At 44.8% G+C, this 24072-nt stretch overlaps 1 protein-coding gene across 9 annotated transcripts in view; it reads right to left on the bottom strand.

Moving 5' to 3' along the window:
• Window positions 1-22699, bottom strand: part of LOC144683848 (U2 snRNP-associated SURP motif-containing protein-like) — a 67967-nt gene extending 45268 nt beyond the window's left edge. For 4 of the 9 annotated variants that reach the window (XM_078547345.1, XM_078547351.1, XM_078547352.1 and 1 more), the window contains exons 1-2: window positions 6734-6903; window positions 2470-2556 (exon numbers count right to left, since the gene is read on the bottom strand). The gene's annotated coding sequence lies outside the window, so the exon portion shown is untranslated. Of the gene's footprint in view, window positions 1-2469; window positions 2557-5287; window positions 5501-6733; window positions 6904-22545 lie in introns of those variants that run through there. The other 5 variants (XM_078547346.1, XM_078547347.1, XM_078547348.1 and 2 more) reach the window with 5 other exon arrangements.
• Between the last annotated feature and the right edge of the window lie 1373 nt (window positions 22700-24072).

Genomic DNA, 24072 nt, shown 5'->3' with positions numbered 1-24072 from the left:
GTTTCAAAAGAACTTATTTATTAAAAAGTACTTATATTGATCATTAAATTAAAAAAGAACAGTTACCAATAAATTTGCAGATTTGTTTTCTGGTTAATTGATAGGTTAACAGAAAAAAATCCTCCCAAATTTGAGAAAATGTGTTTTTGTGTTTTCTTACCAAAATTCAGGACTGGAGATGTGCATGCATTTGATCCATGACATTTGCACACACGTTGCATACTGAGCATGCCTGCTGACATCACCTTTGCCTCTGCACTCAAGTTGTGGCAGAAAAAGAGACAAAGGATGTGCAATCTGGATCTTTCTAGTGGTCTGAATCATCAGATAAGGTCACAGTCATAGACGTCTACAGCACAGAAAAAGGCCCTTTGGCCCACCAAGTCTGCACCGGTCAAACAAGTACCTATTCTAATCCCATTTTCCAGCACTAGGCCCATAGCCTTGTATGCCATGGCATTGCAAGTGCACATCCAAATTCTTCTCAAATGTTATGAGGGTTTCTGCCTGTACCACACTTTCAGGCAGTGAGTTCCAAATTCCCACCACCCTCTGGGTGAAAAAAGTTTTCCTCACATCCCCTCTTAACCTCCTGCCCCTTACCTTAAATCTATGCCCCCTGGTTGTTGATCCTTCTACCAAGGGGAAAAGTTCCTTCCTGTCTACCCTAACTATTGCCCCTCATAATTTCATACACCTCAATCATGTCTCCCCTCAATCTCCTCTGCTCCAGGGAAAATAACCCCAGTCTATTCAATCTCTCCTCAAAATTAAAACTTTCCAGCCCAGGCAACATCCTGGTAAATCTCTGCACTCTCTCTGGTGCAATCACATCCTTCCTATAATGCAGATTCCAGAACTACATGCAATACTCCAGCTGTGGCCTAACCAACGTTTTATACAGTTCCAGCAAAACTTCCCTGCTCTTATATTCTATGCCTCGGCTAATAAAGGAAGTATCCCATAAGCCTTCTTGACCACCTTATCTACCTGTTCCGCTACCTTAAGGGACCGGTGGACATGCACACCAAGGTCCCTCTGATCCTCGGTACTTCCCAGGGTCCAACCATTCATCGTGTATTCCCGTGCCCTGCCCAAGTGCATCAGCTCACACTTATTCAGATTAAATTCCATTTGCTATTGATCAGCCCATCTGACCAGCCTGTCTATATCCTCCTGTAACCTAAGGCTATCCTCCTCACTATTTGCTACCCCACCAATTTTCGTGTCATCTGTAAACTTACTGATCAACCCTCCTATATTCAAGTCTAAATCGTTTGTATATACTACAAACAGCAAGGGGCCCAACACCGATCCCTGGGGAACCCCACTGGACACAGGCATCCAGTCACAAAAACACCCCTCAACCATCACCCTCTGCTCCTGCCACTCAGCCAATTCTGGATTGAATTTGCCAAATTACCTTGGACTCTTACCTTCATTATCAGTCTCCCAGGCGGGACCTTATCAAAAGCCTTGCTAAAGTCCAAGTAGACTACGTCAAATGCATTGCCCTCCTTTACACACCTGGTCACCTATTCAAAAAATTCAATCAAATTGGTCAGACATGACCTCCCCTTAACAAAACCATGCTGACTGTCTTTGATTAATCCCTGTCTCTCCAAGTGTAGATTAATTCTCTCCATCAGAATTGTTTCCAATAGTTTCCCCATCACTGAGGTTAGCCTGACTGGCCTGTAGTTCCCTGGCTTATCCCTTCCTCTCTTCTTGAATAATGGTACCACATTGGCTGTCCTCCAGTCCTCTGGCACCTCACCTGTGGCCAGGAGAGGTACTTTATATCCACTCAAAGTCATCAGATACTGCAATCTTCAGCCTTTCATTCCCAGCTAGGCAGGCAGCAATAATAGCTGTGAACTACTACAGATATACTGATAACCCTCTGAAGGTTGAGATAATTAATCAAAGGCCAACTCTGGCCAGACTCCAAAGGATTATTTATGAAAAGCCAAGTTTGCAACTTTTCCCCTGGGTATAATCGCAAATGTATTTGTTACTGCACCAGCATGGTCATGAGCAAGTCTCTGGAGACAACAAAAAACAGGTCCTTTTAGATTTAATTTAAAAAATACACCATCTACAGGCTCACGACACCTTCGCAAGGGCAATTAGGGGTGAGCAACAAATGCTGGCCTTGACAGTGATACACACATCCCATGAAAGAATTAAAAAAAACTGATGGAATGTCCCATGTTATACCCGTGAACTGCACAAATAAGCTTCACTATACATTTTTCGTCAAAAAAAAAGGTTTCTTCATTAAACATTGCTGAAATGGAAGAAGCAAAGTAAAAACTTTACCAATTTCCCTGAGTGTACCTGGATTTTGGAGTTTGGTGAATTTCTCCTATTTTAAACTAAAAAATAAAACCTGACAATAAAATTACATAAATGATTTTTAAGGGTGTTCTCATGCTGTTGAACAACAAAATGCAATGAGTTCCTTACCTTGGCAGTGTTCTAAAGACGGCCAATGATTTCAGTCCCAAACACCTCGCATCAGGGAGGATCACTTGGGTAATCCAGGTACACAATCTATTGAATAGCAATAGGAGACTGAAATCAGTGTGCTTGTTCACTCTTACTGCTCAAAATACCCTAGACACAGACCAAGAAATAAATTGCCATATTGCCATAGTATATATTTTATATATTGTTTTAAAAAATCAATAGTAAAATGGGTTCAGTGTAGTACTAAGGTATGCTAAATTGTTGCCACTGTCCTTCGGTTGTTAAATGAAAGCTCTGCATGATAGTTAAATTGACTTGTTCGAGTTTGATCTAGGATCCTATGCCATTGGTGAAGGACAAGCTCTCTTGGCCAACATTACCTCAATCAAAGGATTAATTTTGCCTCATGAGTCATCCTTCTGTGCCATAATGACAATTGTTTACAGGACTTAACTGTGCACAGATTGGCTGCCACATTTCACCAAGCAATACCGGTTTCACTTCAAAAAGTAATTCTTATATTCTGGATCTATTCTGAATCTATCCCATTTAGCATGGTGGTAGTGCCACACAACACACTGGAGAGTATTTTTAGTGTGGAGACAGAACTTTGTTGGTGCCACAAGATATACCTAGGGATGGTGATGGTGGTTTTTGGGGCATTGGCTGTAAGGTATGATTTGGTTTGTATGATTAAATCAGGCTGTTGATTGACCCAATTTTAGGACAACTCTCCCAATTTTGGCACTAGCCCCCTGATGTTAGTAAGAACAAGTCTGCAGGGTCAACAAGGTTGTGTGTGCCACTGTTGGTTCCAATGCCTAGTCCAATTCTGTGTGTGAAGTGCTTTGGGGCATTTCTAAGATATTAAGATGCTATGTAAGTGCAGGCCTTTTAATTATTTTATATTCTTTCCTCTTGTCCTAGTATATTTATATCTAGGTCAATGTCCGGAGTATCTTAACAGACTCAATAGTAACTTTCAATGGAAATTAGATACACAAGAGGAAAGACTTCAAGAGGAAAGACTTACACAGCTACAGGAAAAGAGCAAAGGAGTGGGATTAATTGGATAGCTCTTTCAGAAAGCCAGCACAGGCATAATGGGTTTGTGTTCTATGATTCGAAAACTTTTCAAATAGTGAATAGGCTGTGAGATTAGGCTATGATCAGCACGAAAAACAACTGGTGACCTTGATGTTGGGTTGCTGTCGCCATACTGGCAGCCCTAAATGAACTTTTACTAAATCATATTTTCAACTGCACAATGTACAAGGGTAAATAATGTCAGTGTTTTTTTTTGACTGTGCTCTTGAAGCTGAGGAATGTTTTTGTTCAGCATATAAATACTTTGCCATTTGGGTATTGAATCTCAACTTAAGGCTCCCACTCTGAGTGACAATAGCCTGCCATCTACTCCAATCTTGCATATATGGCAAATCTACATTGGCAAGACTGCTTATCCTCCAAAGATGTGGCTTGCTGAACATGCATTTGATTTGGAAAAATAATGATATTAACCAGTTAGCTTTCTCAGCTTATAGAGCTGAGAAAGGAGCACAGCTGAGCATGAATACAACCAAATTGATCATTTCAGTGGGACAGCAATGGAAATTGCAAGCAACTCTAAAAATATAGTCTACAATGTGTTATTTATTTGTTCAGTGTATGGGTGTCCCTGGCTAGGACATTTATTGCTTGTCCCTAATTGCCCTTGAGGTGGTGGTAGTGAGCCACCTTCTTGAACTGCTGCAGTCCACGTGGGTACACCCACAGTGCTGTTAGGAAGGGAGTTCCAGGATTTTGACCTAATGACAGTGAAGGAACATCGATATTGCTCCAAGTCAGGATGGTGAGTGACCTGGGTTGAACTTGTAGGTTGTGGTGTTCCTATGCATCTGCTGCCCTTCTTCTAGGTGATAAGAGGTTGCTGGTTTGGAAGGTGCTAAAAAGGAGCCTTGGTGAGTTGCTGCAGTGCAACTTGTAGATGGTAAACACTGCTGCCACTGTGTATCAGTGATGGAGGGAGTGAATGTTTAAGGTGGTGAATGCAGTGCCAATCAAGCAGACTGCTTTGTCCTGGATGGTGTCAAGCTTCTTGAATCTTGGTGGAGCTGCACTCATCCAGGCAAGTGGACAGTATTCCATCACACTCCTGGCTTGTGTCTTATAGATGGTGGACAGGCTATGGGAAGTCAAAAGGTGAGTTACCCTCCACAGGATTCCTACCCTCTGACCTGCTCTTGTAGCCACAGCATTTATATGGCTAGACCAGTTCAGTTTCTGGTCAGTGGTAACCCCCAGGGTGTTGATAGTGGGGGATTCAGCGATGGCAATGCTATTGAATGTCATGGGGCGATGGTTAGATTCTCTCTTTTTGGAGATGGTCATTGCCTGGCACTTGTGCGGCACAAATGTTAATTGCCACTTACCTGCCCAAGCCTGAATATTGTCCAGGTCTTGCTTCATATGGACATGGACTGCTTCAGTATCTGGCTAGTCATGAATTGTGCTGAACATTGCGTAATCAGCAGCAAACATCCCCATTTTTGACCTTATAATGGTAGGAAGATCATTAATGAAACAGCTGAAGATGATTGGGCCTAGGATACTATCCTGAGAAACTCCTGCAACGATGTCCTGGGATTGAGGACAACTGACCTCCAACAACTACAATCATCTTCCTTTGTGTTAGGTATGACTCTCAACCAGTGGACAGCTTTCCCCCCAATTCCCATTGACTTCAGCTGTCCTCCTTGATGCCACACTCAGTCAAATGCTGCCTTGATGTCAAGGGTGATCGCTCTCACCTCACCTCTTGAGTTCAGCTCTTTTGTCCATGTTTAGACAAAGATAAACTTTTGGGCTGGATCTTGCTCCAGTAGGGCATTGGGCAGGGTGCGATGTTTCAGACCTTTTCCTGCAACTCAATATCTTTTAGCACCCCAGCTTGCTGGAAGTGGCACTGCGAGGACAACAGGGCACCCAAGCTTCGCCTTGGTGAACAGCAAGGCCAACAGTCCATTTCCTTAACATTAGATTTAATTGAGAAATAAACAGATGAATAACTGAGATGCAAGGGAGAATTAGTCAAATTGGGTATAGAAAGAGAAATAAAGAGGGAAAGAAAGATTGGATTAAAAAGTTATATTTAAAATTTAACAGTTTAAAATCTTCAACAATTTACGATCTGAAGGAATGATGCTCCACAGTTTGAATTGTTCATTTTCTGGGTCAGAGAGGTGGCCAGCAGTCATGGTCACATCATTTGAAAAGTTATTACGCTATAAAACTACTAGACCTAACTTTCTGCAGCAAGTTTCATGAGCAATTGATGTGCAAATAGGAAATTCTTTAAAATAATGGCAAGGCTAAGAACGAGTTGTTGTTTGTGTGAAGCAAACAGCAAAGCAGCATAAATCATCCTATTGAGTTCTGCAAACTTGTAACTCTCACTGCATCTCTTCTTCCCCTGAATTTGCTGCCCTATTTGTACATTAATAACAACATGCACATTTACATGCCGTTATTTTTCAGCAAGTGTCACTCCGTTATTACTAGTTTCTGACTGACAATAACTGGGGCTACCTAAGCAATAGCCTGTGTTTGCATTAACTTGTAATCCACTACATATGTTGTTTGATCAGCTAAGCTTACAGTACTGTTTAAAAGCTTACATCAGTAGCTTTTAACTTATGAGTGCGCATTTTCAGTTAGCACCAGTTGAAATTTATTTTAAATAGAAGCAATTAAGGGTTAACGTAAACAGACAGTCTACATCAGTGATGTAAGATCACATGACAAGAGTACACTGAGAGATAGTTCTATGTGAAGCTTGATGCTAAGCCTTATCCTGTACATATTTAGAAGAATGTTTAATAAAAGTTAAAGCTTACCAACAGCCCTTCCTCCAGCAGTTTCTGTCACAGAATCACAGTGCAAAAGAGGCCCTTCGGCCCATCGAGTTTGCACCGACACATGAGAAACACCTGACCTACCTACCTAATCCCATTTACCAGCACTTGGCCCATAGCCTTGAATGTTATGACGTGCCAAGTGCTCAATCCTAATCAAGGACAACCTAAGCTAAGACTCACAACAGCTATAACAGATGGTGACAGCGGTAAAGACAATGGAAAAAGCACCGAGTAAACAGCCCAGCAAGCAAAACAACTGCAAGGAAAGGACAGTGTGGGAACAAATGCCAACAAAACTCAAACGCTAGAGAGAAGAAAAACCATGGAGAAAATTTTACCCTTACCAGAATGCTTTTAACAGCTAGAAGGATCAAGCCAAGGAGTGGCAGAATTGGTGTTGTCAGGTGACCGGATACAGAACCGCTTCTGGGCTAGCAGAGAAGCCTGGCAAGGAACAAGAACCCTTCTTTATGCCATAGGCAGTAGTGCAGGTGACGTGATGGTCAGACAGGGCATAATTGAAGAAATGGCAACATACGAAGATGTTATAAAACTTTTTGATACATATTTCAACCTTAGAAAGAACACAATCATAGAAAGGTGAAAATCCAAAGATTGGGAGGGAGCACAGATTCCTTCATTAATGATTCCTATCAACTAGCTAAGAATGCATTGTTGTGGGAGTCTTAGATGAGGCTCTCTCAGATTTTCTACAGCCAAGGAAGAATTTAACGCTATCTCAGGCTGTGTAGTTAACAAGGCAGGCAGAAGTGAGAAAGTAAAATCATGTATTTATTTGAGGCGACAGCGAAATTTCGTGGAGAAAAACAACTGACAAGAGTGCAGTTTGTAGGACGCAGAAGTAGCAGCATACCTACTCAAAAGCAGCGAAAAGGCAAAAAGGGTGCAGGGTGCTCGCTGTGGTGAGAAAAGGCTACATCTGCGTGAAGAATGCCTCACCAAAAATGCAGAGTGCCATTCCTTGAACAGGAGAGGACATTTTACAGCTGCATGCCACAGCAAAAAGCCCCTAACACAGAAATTTGAGAAACCAATTAAAGCTGTAACATTCAAGAAACTTTTTTATATGGGATGTGGGCTGCACTCGCTAGGCCAGCATTTATTGCCCAACCCTAAGTGCCCTTGTTCAGTGGGCATTTAAGAGTTAACCACATTGCTGTGGGTCTGGAGTCACATGTAGCCCAGACAAGGTAAGGACGGCAGATTTCCTTCCCTAAAGGTTATTAGTGAACCAGGTGGGTTTTTGCAACAATCGGCAACGGTTTCATTGACATTATTAGACTTTTAATTCCAGATTTTTGAGTTCAAATTTCCCCATCTGCTGTGGTGGGATTCGAACCCAGGTCCCCAGAGCATTACCCTGGGTCTCTTGAGAATACCAGTAACAATACCACTATGCCACCGCCTCCCCATAACTGAAGATGTAAAAGGCAATGAAGACGTAAAAGACATGGGTGAAATTACAGGATCTAATGGGAACTATTGGAGCGCAGACATTGTGGTCAATGCACACAAAACAAATTTGAGATTAGACACTGGAGCAGGGGCTTCAGTTCTTTCAGACATAGAACAGTGGATAAAGCAAGACTACCTCCAGCCAACGACCATACAACTCCATGGTCCAGGAGGCATTCAACTGAAGGTCAAGTGACAGACAGTTCAGCGCAACACTACAGTACAAAGGAAAAGAAATCACAGAAACTTTGTACGTGCTCCAAAACCATGAATGTTCATCATTATTTGGCTAGAAAGCTTGCGCAGATGTACAACTCATCTATAAAGTGGACGAACTGGGGAACCAAGACAAACCAAAAGAATTTAGGACAGAATTTCCAAACTTATTTAGGGGTTCTGAGAAGCTGAAAACAGCCTATCACATCACACTGAGACCAGATGCCAAACCAGTGTGCTTGTTCATCCCAAGGAAAGTTCCACACCCACCTTTACAGAAGGTGAAGGAAGAATTGGGTAAATGCTGCATCAGGGAGTAATCTCACCTGTAATGAAACCTACAAGTTGGTGTTCAGGCATGGTTCCAATATTGAAACCAAATGGCTCACTGCAAATCCATGTTGACCTCACACAGTTAAACATAGCTGTAGAAAGGGAGGTCCACCCAATGGCAACTGTGGGTGAGAGTCTGGAAAAGCTAGCAAAAAGTACCATTTTTACCAGACTAGATGCAAGCAGTGGCTTTTGGCAAGCTACCTTTGGACAAGGAATCTAAATTATTGACAATATTCATCACACTGCTTAGGAGATATTGCTTCAATCGACTACCCTTTGGTATTATATCAGCACCAGAGATTTTACAGAGGACAATAATGGGCATTTTACAAGGATTAGAAGGGGTCACCCACCACATGGATGACAACCTGTCCACAAGTTCACTACATCAGAGCATGATGCCAGAGTGGGAACGATGTTGCAATGCTTGCAAGAAGCAGGACTAACTCATAACAATAAATGTGAGTTCTTGCCACCAACCATTAACTTACTGGGACACGCCATTCTTGCATCAGAGCTAAATCTCAAAAAAGCCAAGGCAAACAAAAATTTTCCACTATCCCGCAATGTCACAGAGCTTTAGCACTTCATGGGAATGGTCAATCAAATAGGAAAATTCTTACCTAACTTGGCACATGTAAATAAATCACCTCGACAACTGCTTAGACAATCGACAAATTTCATTCAAAAGGAAAGAGATGCTCATTTCACCAGACACAATGGCTCACTATGATCCAGAACTGCCTATGATAGTTGCCACAGATGCATCATCGACTGGACTAGGAGTAGTACTCTTTCAAATTCAGAGAGACAGCAAACACAGACCAGTGTACTACACATTTCGATCATTGACTGAAACGGAGCAAAGGCGTGGTGTATTTGAAAAAGAAGCACTGGCAGCCACATGGGTTTGTGAGGTGCTTGCCAACTATGTTTTAGGTCTAAAGTTTACTTTTGAGACAGACCACAAGCCTTTGGTTATAATTTTAAATGCTAAAGAATTAGCAAACATGCCACCAGAGTCCAGAGATTTCACTTGAGATTGATGAGATTTGATGCAACCGAGTATGTCCAAGGAAAACAAGACGTTTTATCACACATTCCTGCTGACAAGCCTGAACAAAAGGACATATATTTTGTTGAAGATGTGGAGTCCTATACCTCATTAGCCACAAAATTTCTAGCTGCAACAACAGAAAAACTAAATGAAATTCAAAAGGGATTATAAGCAAATGAAGAATGTGCTCAAATTCAGGAATATTGCAAAGGATGGCCAGGACACATTCCAAATAATCTTATCCTGATGCAACACTTCGAGCAACGAAGACGACCTGAACAGTGAGCTGGTAGTCTCTGATGATTCACATACCACTCTACTGAGTTCGAGAGAGAACATGGAGAACTTGAATCCTATACATCCTCCGAGAGAGCGAAGAACAAGGTCAGGGTGACTGGTGAAACCAACACAACTGTGAACCAAGGATGAAAGCAGAAACTTCAGGGGATGATGTAGAATAATGTAAATAATGTATCTGTTGGAGTCGGGGGCTTAGGGAAGATGTAGTTTAACGGGTTAGTGTAAATAGACAGTCTACACCATCAGGGATGTAAGATCACATGACAGTCAGGTGAAGCCTCGTACTAAGCCTTATCCTGTATATAGTTAGAATGTTTAACAAAAGTTGTTTACCAACAGTCTTGCCTCCAGCATTCTCTATCAATCCTAATCAAGGCCAACTAAGCTAAGACCCACACCAATAATAACAGAATATTTATTTTCATTTGAAAAATATATTGAAGAATAGCTTAAATGTGGTAACATACTGACTGGAACTACTGTGCTTAATTGAAATTTAAGGAAAATCATCCACTTTGAGGGTGTTCACATATTCTTTCCAAGGAGCAATATATAACACATACAGCCATGCTGCATAATTTATTCATTCCCAACCCCATTTGATCCTAAGCCACCTCCATATTCTCTCCATCACAAAGATAGCCAACTTCCATCTCTATAACGCTGTGCTCGTCTTAACACATCTGCTGCTGAAACCTCAACCATACCTTTGTTATCTCTAGATTCCATAATTCCACAGCTCAACTGCTCAGCATCACATCCACTGCCTCTCAACTTTCACTGAGCCAAAATTCTAGTTGCTGTATCTTATCTAGTGCCAGGTCCCACTCGCCCATTATTACTAACCTGGCCATCCTGACCTACATTCACTTCAGGTCCCCCAATTCCTCAGACTTAAAATTCTCATCCAGTGTCTGAATTCCTTCATGGCTTCATTATTCCGTCCCCAGTCTCTTCCAGTGCTAAAACCGCATATATCAAACTCTTCACCCTTCTAATTTGGGCCTTTTGTGTATTCCCCTTCTCTTTGACCCAGCAGTGATGACCACACGTACCTTCAACCATCTAGGTCCCACACTCTTGGTTCCCGAAACTGTGCATCCTTTAACACCCACCTTAAACCCATTTGTTTGGCAATCTTTTGGATACCATCCTAACATCCTCTTTGACTTAATGTCCATTTTTTGTATGGGAAATGCCTGAGGCATGTTTCAATTTGTTTATTGCTGATATCCCTGTGTCAGTTTTGGGATGTTAGTGGCTTTGCATGTGTGCTAACAAATGTCACATCATTTGGCAGGTTCAACTTGGCATTATCAGACAGTGGTCTGGGTCAGCTTTACAGGAACTGCAGTTTGATGCTAAAACAGCAGTTTGATGCTATAAAAATCTTTGCAATCAATATAGACAGTAAGTGACTAAATGCTACAGTTACAAGATTTATTTTTAAAAGTCAAATGCCATACTGTATTAAGACCTTTCCAGCTCACTAACCACATGCCCTTTGCACCTCACCTGTGGCTATTATTCATGCACGAAGCTCAACATTGAGTACGAGAAGACTGGTCAATCATGGATAGCATAATAATCAAGCCCAAGCCAGATGGCCCAGGAACAAAACTACTGTACTGCTACTAAGCCGTACAGAACATTCCAACACAATATACTGGGTAGTGAAAAGCAGTGGAAAAACTGAACTTTCCCAATTCCTACTACTGAAGAAGCCAACTACAGCAGCTGTACTATAGATCTAATTTGTTAAAAGTAAACCATGTTTGATTGAGTTACTCAATGAAATAATAGAGAGGGTTGGAGGATAGCGGGGTTAATGTATATATGGACTTTCAAAAGGCGTTAGATAAATTATGAAATAATAGCCTTGTGAGCAAAATTGATGCCCCTGTGAAATTGGCTAATGGACAGAAAGCAGAGAAGCAGCTGTTTTTCAGTCTAGAGGGCAGTATACAGTATTGTCATGCAGGGGTCAGTGCTGGCGTCATTATGCTTTCTGATATATAATAAAGAGCCAGGTTTGGTATAAATCACTGGTCAGGCCCCAACTGCAGTACTGTGCAATTCTGGGGACCAGCAAGGATGCCAAGCTCTTAGAGAGGTTGCAGAAGACTAGAAAGGTACAAGGGGTAAAAGACTTCAGTTACATGGAGAAAGAGAAGTTTGGATTGTTTGCTTTCAAAAAGTTTAAGAGGAGATTTCATACAGGTTTTCAAAATCATGAACAGTTTTGATAGGGTAAATAAGGAATAACTTTTCAGGGGCAGAGGGTCAGCAACTAGAGGACACAGATTTAAGGAACTGTCAAAAGAACCAAAGGTGACATGAGGAAAACTATTTACAATCTGGAATACATTGTCTGGAGGAGCATAGTCAATAATAACTTGCAAGTGATAAATACTTGGATTGGGAAAATTTGCAAGGCTACAGAGAAAGGGACTAATTGGATAGCTCTACCAAAGAGCCATTACAGACACAATGTGACAAACAGCCACTTCCTGTGTTGTATCATTTTATGATTCTATACCAATGAAAATTGTGAAAAGAGATCAGTCTAACTCTAGCCTTAAGAGCATAAGAAATAGGAGTGGGTGGTCAATAAACGCTTCAAGCCTGGTTCACTATTGAATAAAATCATGGGCAATCTTCTGGGGAGGTGGTGGCATAGTATATTGTCACTGGGCTAGTAATCCAGAAACCCAGGGTAATGCTTTGGGGACCGAAGTTCGAATCCCACCATGGCAGATGGTGAAATTGAATTAAATTAAAATCTGGAATTAAAATTCTAATGATGACCATGAAACCATTGTCATAAAAACCCATCTGGTTCGCTAATGTCCTTAATAGGCCATCATTAACTGGTCTGGCCAATGTTCGACTCAAGACCCAATGTGGTTGACTCAAGCGCCCTCAAGCCACTCAGTTGAATCAAAACGCTAAAAAGTCTCAAAGGAATGAAACGAGAGGGACCACCCGGCATCGACATGAGCACCGGTAACGACAGCCCTCCTTACGAACATATGGGGCTTTGTGCCAAAATTGGGAAAGCTGTCTCACAGACTAGTCAAGTAACACCCTGACATAGTCATACTCACGGAATCATAACATACAGACAATGTACCAGACACCACCATCCCTAGGTATGTCCTGTCCCACCAACAGAGGTGGCAGCACAGTGGTATACATTTAGGAGTTGCCCTGTGAGTCCTCAACATCAACTCCAGACCCCATGAAGTCCCACGGCATCAGGTCAAACATGGGCAAGGAAACTTCCTGCTGATTACCACATACTGCCCTCTCTCAGCAGATGAGTCAGTACTCCTTCATGTTGAACACCACTTGGAGGAAGCACTGAGGGTGGCAAGGGTGCAGAATATACTCTGTGTGGGGGCTTCACTGTCCATCACCAAGAGTGGCTCGGTAGCACTGCTACAGACCAAGCTGGTGGAGTCCTAAAGGACTGGGTCTGTGGCAGGTGGTAAGGGAACCAACAAGAGGGAAAAAGTACTTGACCTCAGCCTTACCAACCTGCCTGCCGCAGATGCATCTGTCTATGACAGTATCAGTAGGAGTGACCACCACACAGTCCTTGTGGAGATGAAGTCCCATCTTCACATTGAGGATACCCTCCATCATGTTGTGTGGCACTACCACCGTGCCAAATGGGATAGATTTCAAACAGATCTAGCAACTCAAGACTAGGCATCCATGAGGTGCTGTGGGTCATCAGCGGCAGCAGAATTGTACTCAACCACAATCTGTAACGTCATGGCCTGGCATATTCCCCACTCTACCATTACCACCAACCCAAGTTCAATGAAGAGTGCAGGAAGGCATGCCAGGAGCAGCACCTGGAATACCTAAAAATGAGGTGTCAACGAAGTGAAGCTACAACACAGGGCTACTTGCCTGCCAAACAGCATAAGCAACAAGTGATAGGCAGAGCTAAGTGATTCCACAACCAACAGGTCGGATCAGAGCTCTCCAGTCCTGCCACATCCAGTTGTGAATGGTGGTCGACAATTAAACAACTCACTGGAGGAGGAGGCTCCACAAATATCCCCATCCTCAATGATGGGGGAGCCCAGCACATCAGTGCAAAAGATAAGGCTGAAGCACTTGCTCCAATCTTCAGCCAGAAATGGTAAGGGTAGCACATCTCTGCCTCATCCAGAGATCCCCAGCATCACAGATGCCAGTCTTCAGCCAATTCAATTCACTCCATGTGATATCAAGAAACGGCTGAAGGCACTGACAATATTCCAGCAATAGTACTGAAGACTTGTGCTCCAGAACTTGCCATGCCCCTGGCTAAGCTGTTCCAGTAGAGCTACAACACTAGCATCTACCCAGCAATGTGGAAAATTGTCCGGTTCTGTCCCATACACAATAAAGCCAGACAAATCCAATCCAGCCAATTACAGCCCCATTAGTCTACTCTCCATCATCAATAAAGTGATGGAAGGGGTCATCAATAGTGCTATCAAGCAGCACTTGCTTAGCAACAAACTGCTCACTGACGCCGAGTTTGGGTTACGCCAGGACCACTCAACTCCTGACCTCATTACAGCCTTGGTTCAAACATGGACAAAGGAGCTGAACTCCAGAGATGAAGTGAGAGTGACTGCCCTTGACACCAAGGCAGCATTTGACCGAGTGTGGCATCAAGGAGCCCTAGCAAGTCTGGAGTCAATGGGAATCAGTAGGAAAACTCTCCACTGGTTGGAATCATACCTAGCACAAAGGAAGATGGTTGTGGTTGTTGGAAGTCAGTCATCTCAGCTCCAGGACATCACTGCAGGAGTTCCTCAGGGTAGTGTCCTAGGTCCAACCATCTTCAGCTGCTTCAGCAATGACCTTCCTTCCATCATAAGGTCAGATGGTCGCACAATGTTCAGCATCATTCGCGACTCCTCAGAAAATGAAGCAGTCCATGTCCAAATGCAGCAAGACCTGGACAACATCCAGGCTTGGATTGACAAGTGACAAATAACATTCGCGCCACACAAGTGCCGGGCAATGACCATCTCCAACAAGAGAGAATCTAACCATCGCCGCATGACATTCAATGGCATTACCATCACTGAATCCCCACTATCAACATCCTGGGGGTTACCACTGACCAGAAACTGAACTGGACAGCCATATAAATACTGTGGTTACAAGAGCAGGTCAGAGCCTAGGAATCCTGCAGCGAGTAACTCACCTCCTGACTCCCCAAAGCCTGTCCACCATCTACAAAGCATAGGTGATGAAATACTCTCCCCTAGCCTGGATGAGTGCAGCTCCAATAACACTCAAGAAGCTTGACACCATCCAGGACAAAGCAACCCACTTGACAAACATTCACTCCCTCCACCACCAACACACAGCAGCAGCAGTGCGTACCGTCTACAAGATGCACTGCAGAAACTCTCCAAGACTCCTTCGACAGCACCTTCCAAACCCATTCCCACCACTATCTAGAAGGGCAAGGGTAGCAGATACATGAGAACACCACCACCTGGGAGTTCCCCGCCAAGTCTCTCACCATCCTGACTTGGAAATATATCGCCGTCCCTTCACTGTCGCTAGGTCAAAATCCTGGCACTCCCTCCCTAACAGCACTGCGGGTGTACCTATGCCATATGGACTGCAGTGGTTCAAGAAGGCAGCTCACCACCACCTTCTCTAGGGCAACTGGAGATGGGCAATAAATACTGGCCTAGCCAGCGAAGCCCACATGCCTTGAATGAATAAAAACTCCACTTTCTCACCTGCTCCCCATATCCCTCGATTACCTCTAGCCCCAAAATAACCTATCAATCGCAGTCTTGAATATACTCAATGACCAAGCTTCCACAACCCTCTGGTGTAGAGGTTCACAACTCGAAAAGAAATTTCTCCTCTTCTTAATCCTAAATGGCCAACCCCCAACCTGAGACAATGCTCCCTAATTCTCCACGCTCTTGCCCCTCAGAATCTTGTATAATTTGTTAAGGTCACCTCCCTTTCTTATAAACCTCAGAGAGTACAGACCCATTCTACTCAATGTTTCCTCATAGAACAGATTTCTCACCCATTGAGTGAACCTTTGTTTCACCCCCTCCAAGGTTTTGATAGAAGGGATAGAGAGAATGTTTCCCCAAGGGGGAAAGAGCATAAACAGAGACCATCAATATAGGACAGTCACCTAGAAATCAAATAGGGAATTCAGAAGAAAGGTCTAGACCCAAAAGGTGGCGAGAATGTGGAACTTGCTACCACAGGGACTGGTTGAAGGGAATGGTATCGAAGCATTTAAGGAGAAGCTAGACAAGTATATGAGGGAGAAGGGAATTGAGAGTTACGCTGAAAGTTTTAGATGAGGAAAGATGAGAGGAGGCTCGGGTGGCATATAAACATCAGTGTGGACTGGTTTCACTCAACTCATTCCTGGCATGAAGGGCTTATCTTATGAAGAAAGGTTGACCAGATTGGCCCATACCCAGTAGAGTTTACAAGAATGAGAGGTGATCTTATTGAAACATAGAAGATCCTGAGGGGAATTGACAGGGTGGATACCAGGAGGATGTTTCCTCAGGTGGAAGAGTATGAACTATGGGACTCTCTTTTAAGATGCAGATGAGAAGAATTTTTTCTCTCAGAGTCTTTAGTCTGTGGAATTCTCTTCCCCAGAAAGCAGTAGAGGCTGGGTCACTGAACGTACTCAAGACTGAGTTAGATAGATTTCTGATAGACAAAGGAGTCAAGATTATGGTGGGCAAACAGGAAGGTGAAGTTGTGACCACAACCAGGTCAGCCACAATCTTATTGAATGATGGAGCAGTTTTGAAGGGCCGAATGGCCTTCTCTTGCTTCTAAGTCTTACATTCCCATGTTCTGGCTCTTGAACTCCAACTCCTTTGCAATAAAGGCCAACATTCCATTTACCTTCCTAATTATTTGCTGTACCTGCATGTTAACATTCTGTTTTGTGTACAAGGACACTTAATCTCTGAACATTTAATAGTTTCTCGTCATTTAAAAAAACATTCTGCCTTTCTACTCTTCCTACTGAAATGAATAACCTAATTTTTCCCCACATTATACTCTGTCGCCTTCTTGCCCACTGACTTAGCATGTTTATAGTACACCTACCGAATCATCAGAAAACTTGGTTACGTTACACTTGGTCCCTTCCTCTCAGTTATTAACATAGATTGTAAACAGCTGAAGCCTAAGTGCTGTTCTTTGTGATACCCGCACTTGTAAAAGTCTACCAACTTGAAAATGACCCTTTTATTCTTATTCTCTGTTTCTATTCTTTAGTTGTCTAAAACAGGCTGGGAAAATAGATTAAGGGGAAGTCAGTGGATGAGCATTGGCAGACATTTAAGCAGATATTTCATAACGCTCAGCAAAAATTTATCCCAGGCAAAAAGAAGGATTTGATGAGAAGGATGAACCACCCCTGGTCAACAAAGGTGTTCAAGGAGAGTATCTAATCAAAAACTAAGGCATACAAAGCGATGAAAACTAGAGGCAGGCCAGGGGATTGGGAATTTTTTTTTGGAACCAGCAGTGGGTGACTAAAAAATAAAGGGGGAAAAAATTTAAGAAAGTAAATTGGCAAGAAATATAAAAACAAACAGCAAGAGCTTCTATGGGTATATAAAAAGAGTGTGGCAAAAGTGAGCGTGACCCTTGGAGGATGCGAATGGAGAATTGATAACAGGGAGCAGGGAGATGGTAGATAATTTAAACCAATATCGGTCTTTACAGTAAAGGACACTATAAACACCCCACAGCTATCAGATAAGCAAGGAGCTAATAGGAGGAAATATCTTGTAACAGTCTCTATCACGAGAGACAAAGTATTTGACAAACTAATGGGACTAAAGGCAGACAAGTCGCCAGGACCTGATGGCCTTACATCCAAGGGTTTTAAAGTGGCTGCAGAGATAGTGGAGGCATTGGTTGAAATATTCCAGAACTCACTGGATTGAGGGAAGCTCCAAAGAATTAGAAAACGCTAATGTGACGCCCCAGTTCAAGAAGGGAGGGAGACAAAAAGCAGGAAACTGTAGGCCAGTCAGCCTAGCATCTGTCATTGGGAAAATGCTGGAGTCCATCATTAAGGAAGAAATAGCAGAATATTTAGAAAAGCTTAACGCAATCAGAGTCAACATGGTTTTGTGAAAGGGAAATCATGTTTGACAAATTTGCTGGAGTTCTTTGAAGATAGAACAAGCAGAGTTGATAAAGGAGAACCGGTAGATGTAGTGTATTTGGATTTCTAGAAGGCGTTCGATAAGGTGTCACATAAAAGGTTACTGCACAAGAAAAGAGCTCACAGTATTGGGGGTAATGTATTAGCACAGATTGAGGATTGGTTAACACACAGGAGACAGAGAGTCAGGATTAATGGATCTTATTCAGGTTGGAAAGACGTAACTAGTGGAGTGCCACAAGAATCAGTCCTAGGACCTCAATAATTTACTATCTAATGACTTGGAGGAGGGGGCAGAGTGTAATGTAACCAAGTTTGCCGACGATACAAAAGTAGGTGGGAGGGCATGTTGTGATGAGGACATAAGGAATCTGCAAGGGGATACAGACAGGTTGAGTGAGTGGGCAAAAATGTGGCAGATGGAGTTTAATGTCATGCACTTTGGTAGGAAGAATCAAAAGGCAAGCTATTATTTAAATGGAGAACGACTCCAAAAAAGTGCATGAAACACAAAAAGTTAGCATGTTGGTGCAGCAAATAAATGGAATTTTGGCCTGTATTGCTACTGTATTGTATTGGTTGGAGTTTATTTTAAAAAATTTAAAATTAGGGAAGTCTTGTTACAACTGTGCAGGTGAGGCCACACCTTTTTTTAAATATTCATTTAAGGAATGTGGGCGACGCTGGCTAAGCCAGCATTTATTGCCCATCCCTAATTGCCCTTGAGTCAACCACATTGTTGTGGGTCACATGTAGGCCCAGACCAGGTAGGGACAGCAGATGTCCTACAGGAGGGTGAACCAGGTAGGTTTTTATGACATTGGTTTCATGGTCCTCATTAGACTTTTAATTCCAGGTTTTTATTGAATTCATTGGTAGGATTTGAACCCAGATCCCCAGAGCATTACCCTGGGTCTCTGGATTACCAGTCCAGTCCAATACCGCTTTGCCACCACTTCCCCATAGAGGCATAGAGGACCTGGAGTTCTGTATACCGTCTTGGTCACCGTATTTAAGAAAGGGTATATTGGCGTTGGAGGCAGTTCAAAGAGATTCACTGGGCTGATTCTTGGGATGAAGGGGTTGACTAATCAACAATGGCTAAACAGGTTAGGCCGTTATTCAATAGAGTTTACAAGAATGAGGGGTGATCTTATTGAAACATACAAGATTCTGAGGGGGCTTGACAGAATTCTGAGGGGGCTTGACAGAGTAAATGTTGAGAAGGTGTTTGTGGGGGAATCTCGAACTAGGGGACATAGCTACAGGATAAGGGGACACTCATTTAAAACTGAAATGCGAAGGAATTTCTTCTCTCAGAGGGTAGTGAATGTCTGGAATTCTCTACCCCAGAGAGTTGTGGAGGCTAGATCACTGAAAATATTTAAAGAGGAGGGAGATAGATTTTTAAAATATTGGGGAGTTGAGGGCTATGAGGAGCTGACATGAAAGAGGAGTGAGGCCTGGGGCAGATCAGCCATGATCTTATTGAATGGCAGGGCAGGCCTGAGGGGTCGAATGGCCTACTCGTGCACCAAGATAGATAGGTTCTTGATTGGTAAGGAGATCAAAGGTTACGGGGAGAAGGCGGGAGAATGGGGTTGAGAAACTTATCAGCCATGATTGAATGGCAGAGCAGACTCGATGGGCCGCATGGCCTAATTTCTGCTCCTATGTCTTATGCTTCTTATATTCTTATGTACCCAATTTTTAACCCTTGCCAATGTATTACCCCCAATCCCGTGAACCCTTATCTTCTGTGACATTCTTTCATGAGACACCTTGTCCAATGTCTTTCGAAAATCCAAATATACCATATCCCTTTTATCTACGCTGCTAGTTACATCCTCAAAAAAACTGATTTATCAAACACAACTCTCTCATAAAACCATGTTGACTCTGCCTAATTATGTCATGATTTTCTAAGTGCCCTGTTACCATTTTCTTAAAAATAAATTCCAACATTTTCTCCAGGACTAGCACCAGGTTAACTGGCCTATAGTTTGCTGGTTGCTCTCTCCTTCCTTTCTTGAACAGATGTGCTACTTTCAAATCACTGGGACTGTTCAAGAATCTAAGGATTTTGGAAGATCACAAGCAATGCACCCACTATCTCTGCAGCCACTTTAGAGCCCTAGGATGTAGGCTTGACAGTCCAGGAAACATATCAGCTTTTAGCCCCATTGCTTTGTCCAGTACTTTTTCTTTATTAATAATTATTTTTAAGTTCCTCACTAGACCCCAATTCCCCAATATTTCTATGTTTTTTATATCTTCTACTGTGAAGACAGCTACAAAATAACTGTTTAACATGTCTGCAATTTCTTTATCCCCGATAATTTCTCCCGTCTCAGCCTCAGTATCACCCACATTTACTTCTGTTACTCTCTTTTTAGTTACTTCTAGAAACTCTTACAATCTGGTTTTAAATTTCTTGGTAGTTTCCTCTCTTGTTCTCCATCTATCAGTTTTTTGGTCATCCTTTGGTTTAGAACTCTTTCAATCCTCATGTTTTCCACTGTTCTTGGAAACATTATAAGCCTCTTCTATTTCTCTAATACCCTGTTTAGTTAGCCACAGGTGGATCATTTTTCCCTGAGATTTTCTTTCTCAATGGAGTGTATACCCATTGAAAATTATGAAATGTCTTTAAATCTTCACTTATTGAAAATCACTAAATACCTAAAGAGAACGTATAAGCAATCTGCAGGGTATGATACAGGATTCCAGTATCGCCAACAAACTTAGATACAACTTGATTAGTCCCATGATACCCCAAACAATTTAATCTCAAAGATCTTATGGCACAGAATTGCACCACCATAAAACTCTGTCATCCAAAACCTTAGCTATCTGAGACTGAAGTCATACAAACATGTTAAAGGCACGAAGTCATATCTGTTTCATTTGAGTCTGTTTCACTGCCAGGAAATGATCAAAATAAAATTCCTACAACACCAAGCTATCTCTGGAAAAGAAAAGCGTAGGCAAGCTGACAAATGCATCTATCTATAATCCCATTGGGGTTTTCAATAAGGTAGCACCATGCAGGCTCACACATCTTGAGCTGATTTGGTGCTGCAAGAGATCATTCATGCTTTGCATACTGCTGATGCCAGCATCAACCACTAACTGGCACTGCGGTGGTTGGGGGGGGGGGGGGAGAGATGGGAGTCGGGGGGGGCGAGATGGGGGTCGGGGGGGGCGAGATGGGGGTGGGGGGGGGCGAGATGGGGGTGGGGGGGGGGCGAGATGGGGGTGGGGGGGGCGAGATGGGGGTGGGGGGGGCGAGATGGGGGTGGGGGGGCGAGATGGGGGTGGGGGGGGCGAGATGGGGGTGGGGGGGGCGAGATGGGGGTGGGGGGGGCTAGATGGGGGTCGAGGGGGCGAGATGGGGGTCGAGGGGGCGAGATGGGGGGCGAGATGGGGGTCGGCGGGGGGGGCGAGATGGGGGTCGGCGGGGGGGCGAGATGGGGGTCGGCGAGATGGGGGTTGGTGGCAGGGGGAGGGGGTTGGCGGCAGGGGGAGGGGGTCGGCGGGAGGGTCGGCGGGAGGGGGTCGGCGGGAGGGGGTCGGGGGGAGGGGGTCGGGGGACAGCGGGAGGGGGTGAGGGGGGTCAGCGGGGAGGGGGGTCAGCGGGAGGGGGGTGAGGGGGGTCAGCGGGGAGGGGGTCAGCGGGAGGGGGGTCAGCGGGAGGGGGGGTGAGGGGGGTCAACGGGAGGGGGGTGAGGGGGGTCAACGGGAGGGGGGTGAGGGGGGTCAACGGGAGGGGGGTGAGGGGGGTCAACGGGAGGGGGGTGAGGGGGGTCAACGGGAGGGGGGTGAGGGGGGTCAACGGGAGGGGGGTGAGGGGGGTCAATGGGAGGGGGTGAGGGGGGTCAATGGGAGGGGGTGAGGGGGGTCAATGGGAGGGGGGTGAGGGGGGTCAACGGGGGAGGGGGTGAGGGGGGTCAATGGGAGGGGGGTGAGGGGGGTCAACGGGAGAGGGGGTGAGGGGGGTCAGCGGGAGGGGGGGGGGTCAGCGGGAGGGGGGGTGAGGGGAGACAGCGGGAGGGGGGATGGGGGGCCAGTGGGAGGGGGGGCCAGCGCGAGGGGGAGGTCAGTGGGTGGTGGGGGCGGAGGGCGAGGTGGGTGGTGGGGGCGGAGGGCGAGGTGGGTGGTGGGGGCGGAGGGCGAGGTGGGTGGTGGGGGCGGAGGGCGAGGTGGGTGGTGGGGGCGGAGGGCGAGGTGGGTGGTGGGGGCGGAGGGCGAGGTCAGTGGGTGGGGGGGCGTGAGGAGCGCCGGGAGGAGGGGGGGAGCGCCGGGAGGAGAGGGGGAGCGCCGCGAGGGGAGGGGAGTGAGGTGAAAAGGGTTGTTATTGAGTCAGTAGTTTTCTTGACTGTTTCCCCCAGGGCTCCCGATCGCCCACCTGCCGCCCAGGCGCTCGCAGTGGCGGCGCGGCCCGGCCTCGGCACACGGGCCTCCGGGGAGTCCTAATGGTATCCGCTCACTTTTCCTGCGTCAGGAAAGGCTCAGACACGGGTCCAGGCCTGAGCGGCAACCGATCCTAGCCCGACCGGGCCGCTCACCCCCACTGCACCACACGGGGCCTCACCCTTCCTCGGTCTCCAAGAAGCCGCTGTGAAGTCTCTGGGTAAATGCCGATGGCGGCGCTGCTCCCGCTCGGGCCTCAGGATCCGACTACCCAGCCGCGCGCTCGGTCGCCTCACTGCGCCTGCGCCTCCCCCGCCGCCAGCGCGCATGCGCGGCCACCTTTGCGTACGCCATCTTGCAGCTTGACAAGTCGAACAGCCAAGTCCCGGCGTTGTGTGTTGTTTTGGTTGGATTGATTCAAAAATTTGGTGAGCGCTCTGATCCGGGTGGCCGCAGTCTCGTAATGGCAAAATCCATCTGGGGAGGAGGTGTGATGTATTTGTACGGAGAGTACTGATCCTTTTGAGTGAAGACCACTATTTTTGAGGGAAGTCAAAACTTGGAGGCTCGACTGTTGGATCATTCACTTCATCGCTGTGGGCAATTCTGGTATTGTAGTATGGGGGAAAACAAAAACAAAAATACCTGGAAAAACTCAGCAGGTCTGGCAGCATCTGTGGAGAGGAGCACAGCTAACGTTTACAGTCCGAATGGCCCTTCAACAGAACTTTTTGCTTTTATCTTGTATTATGAGGGTATCTAGCATAGCGAAGGTTAATGTCTAACTGGGAAACAGTGCTGCCCATAGTGTGATGTAAAGACACACATGATCTGAGAGGAGGGTCAGTTATCAACTAGACAGAGACCTGCATGATAGCCAGCGTGGAGTTAGCTCATAGCTTGGGCTATACCCTGTGTATATGTACATAGTTACGTGTAATCAATAAACACTTAATGTTCAACCTCTTTGTGTGACCTACTGAACACACAACATGGTGGCAGCTAATGGAAAATCCCAGAACCTCAGCAAAGCTGGAGCAGAAATTCAGAAGCTGGAACATTAAAGGAGCAGCACTCTGATCTGGCCGAAAGCACCTGAAGTGAAGACACAGAAGGATCACCTCAGAGAAGCTCCATTGCAGAATTTAAAGCAGAAAGGCAATAGAAAAAAACTCCACTGTGCAGCTGGGGACTCCACAAGATCTTGTGAAGGTCCATTGTGAATGCCCACAGAGTGCAAAGTCAAAGGACCTAGCAGCAGTGAGCAAAAACTTCTGTCTAAGCCAGGACTAGTTTAAAATGCTTCAGCGCTGTATAAAAGTCAAATCAGCCAGGAAGAGACCCAACCGTGCTCTTTGGGTGAGGAAAGGGATCTTACATTCTCTTTTTGGAATGCGGACATCTCACTAAACGGTTACCTCACCAACTTCAAATTGGACACGGAAGCCAGTGTTACATTCCTCTTGGAAAAAGAACCGTAACTAAGAGACTTCTGGCTACAAATGACAGACACACACACCACTCTACGGGCCTGGAGGAATCTGATTTTCGGTCATAAGCATGATCCTTGGACCACTAAGGTATGGCGATAAGCAGATATTTGAAGTCATCAACCAAAACCAATCTTTTTCTCTCTTGAGCAGAGATGCCTGTGTTGCCCTTAACGTTCTTAAAATGGCAGA

The sequence above is a fragment of the Cetorhinus maximus genome, chromosome 8 (assembly GCF_964194155.1).
Source record: "Cetorhinus maximus chromosome 8, sCetMax3.hap1.1, whole genome shotgun sequence".
NCBI classification, from domain to species: Eukaryota; Metazoa; Chordata; class Chondrichthyes; order Lamniformes; family Cetorhinidae; genus Cetorhinus; species Cetorhinus maximus.
This window is presented reverse-complemented; position numbering and strand designations above follow the sequence as displayed.